The sequence below is a fragment of the Styela clava genome, chromosome 5, assembly GCF_964204865.1.
Source record: "Styela clava chromosome 5, kaStyClav1.hap1.2, whole genome shotgun sequence".
NCBI classification, from domain to species: Eukaryota; Metazoa; Chordata; class Ascidiacea; order Stolidobranchia; family Styelidae; genus Styela; species Styela clava.
In genome coordinates this window covers 22,537,113-22,539,612 of record NC_135254.1, presented here as the reverse complement: position 1 = coordinate 22,539,612, position 2,500 = coordinate 22,537,113, and the positions used below count along the sequence as shown (strand labels likewise).

Here is a 2,500-nt window from a genome sequence, read left to right as displayed (position 1 = left end):
GAACAGCCTGCTTTGAACACTCTAATTTTTTCAAAGTAAACTTATCGGCCACCGCCGACACTCAGTCAAGAGCACCGACGGAGAACCGAAGGTGAGGCGAACGCAACCAGTGACACGCCTTGCGACGGACCGGCGGCGCTCGCCCAAAATCCAACTACGAGCTTTTCAACCGCAACAACTTTAGCATACACTGTTGGAGCTGGAATTACCGCGGCTGCTGGCACCAGACTTGCCCTCCAATGGATACTCGTTAAGAGTTTTAGGATGTACTCATTCCAATTACAGGGCCTCGTTAGAGTCCTGTATTGTTATTTTTCGTCACTACCTCCCCGTGTCGGGAATGGGTAATTTGCGCGCCTGCTGCCTTCCTTGGATGTGGTAGCCGTTTCTCAGGCTCCCTCTCCGGAATCGAACCCTGATTCCCCGTTACCCGTTATCACAAAGGTAGGCACGTAGCGTACCTTCGACAGTTGATAGGGCAGACACTTGAATGATACGTCGTCGGTGCAGAGACCGTACGATCCGCGTGGTTATCCAGAGTCATCAAACGTCACAGGACGAACCCGGTCGGTTTTGATCTGATAAAAGCGCGCCTCCCGAAGTCGGCGCTTAATGCATGTATTAGCTCTAGAATTACCACAGTTATCCACTTCGCTTACGAGACCAAATAAACCAAGACTGATTTAATGAGCCATTCGCAGTTTCGCTTTACGAGAACTCGTACTTGCACCTGCATGGCTTAATCTTTGAGACAAGCATATCACTACTGGCAGGATCAACCAGATAGCTGCGACAGCTGCGCTCGGCCCTTGCTGGGCCGCCCGGCGCGTGCTCGTCGCATTCGTTTAAGACCGAGGCGATCGCCTGCGGCCGTACTCAGCTTCGACAGTCGCTGGCCGCGACGTCCACGCTCTCGCCGGCAGTGCCAGGCGGAGCGATTTGCGTTTTTTCTTTGCTCGCCCTCTCTCGGGCTCGATCCATTCAGTTTCGCACAAACAAGAGCTCTGCCGGCCGCCTGCAGCGGTGCCTAAAACCCGGGCATAACAATGCGACCGTTCTGCTAGGCCGACAAGCGCTCAAGCCAGACGCTCGATCGAACGCCCCCTACATATTAGTCGAGACAACGGCTCGCTCATTAGCATCGCGTTTGTACTTTAACTTTTTTCGGCTCGGCTTCTTTCGACGCCGATGCCGGCGACGCAGCACTCTCTCGCCCGCCAGCCACCGAGAAAAGGGTGCGCTCCGACCGGCCCCGCACCGCTCTTTCTTGGCTCATTCGAAATTACTGTCTTTCGCTCTGACATGCCTTACCTAGGGTTAGGTTAGTATGCTTGCACGTTTGTACTTTAACTTTTTTCGGCTCGGCTTCTTTCGACGCCGATGCCGGCGACGCAGCACTCTCTCGCCCGCCAGCCACCGAGAAAAGGGTGCGCTCCGACCGGCCCCGCACCGCTCTTTCATGGCTCATTCGAGTTTACTGTCTTTCGCTCTGACATGCCTTACCTAGGGTTAGGTTAGTATGCTTGCACGTTTGTACTTTAACTTTTTTTGGCTCGGCTTCTTTCGACGCCGATGCCGGCGACGCAGCACTCTCTCGCCCGCTAGCCACCGAGAAAAGGGTGCGCTCCGACCGGCCCCGCACCGCTCTTTCTTGGCTCATTTGAAATTACTGTCTTTCGCTCTGACATGCCTTACCTAGGGTTAGGTTAGTATGCTTGCACGTTTGTACTTTAACTTTTTTCGGCTCGGCTTCTTTCGACGCCGATGCCGGCGACGCAGCACTCTCTCGCCCGCCAGCCACCGAGAAAAGGGTGCGCTCCGACCGGCCCCGCACCGCTCTTTCTTGGCTCATTCGAGTTTACTGTCTTTCGCTCTGACATGCCTTACCTAGGGTTAGGTTAGTATGCTTGCACGTTTGTACTTTAACTTTTTTCGGCTCGGCTTCTTTCGACGCCGATGCCGGCGACGCAGCACTCTCTCGCCCGCCAGCCACCGAGAAAAGGGTGCGCTCCGACCGGCCCCGCACCGCTCTTTCTTGGCTCATTCGAAATTACTGTCTTTCGCTCTGACATGCCTTACCTAGGGCTAGGTTAGTATGCTTGCACGTTTGTACTTTAACTTTTTTCGGCTCGGCTTCTTTCGACGCCGATGCCGGCGACGCAGCACTCTCTCGCCCGCCAGCCACCGAGAAAAGGGTGCGCTCCGACCGGCCCCGCACCGCTCTTTCTTGGCTCATTCGAGTTTACTGTCTTTCGCTCTGACATGCCTTACCTAGGGTTAGGTTAGTATGCTTGCACGTTTGTACTTTAACTTTTTTTGGCTCGGCTTCTTTCGACGCCGATGCCGGCGACGCAGCACTCTCTCGCCCGCCAGCCACCGAGAAAAGGGTGCGCTCCGACCGGCCCCGCACCGCTCTTTCTTGGCTCATTCGAGTTTACTGTCTTTCGCTCTGACATGCCTTACCTAGGGTTAGGTTAGTATGCTTGCACGTTTGTACTTT

The 2,500-nt window shown here is 54.9% G+C and overlaps 1 non-coding gene across 1 annotated transcript in view; it reads right to left on the bottom strand.

The window, feature by feature from the left end:
• The window catches only part of LOC144423597 (small subunit ribosomal RNA), a 1,810-nt gene extending 1,024 nt beyond the window's left edge, over positions 1 to 786 (bottom strand). The window contains exon 1 of the ribosomal RNA XR_013476064.1: positions 1 to 786. This exon is cut by the window's left edge and continues 1,024 nt beyond it. This is a non-coding gene — a ribosomal RNA (small subunit ribosomal RNA).
• Between the last annotated feature and the right edge of the window lie 1,714 nt (positions 787 to 2,500).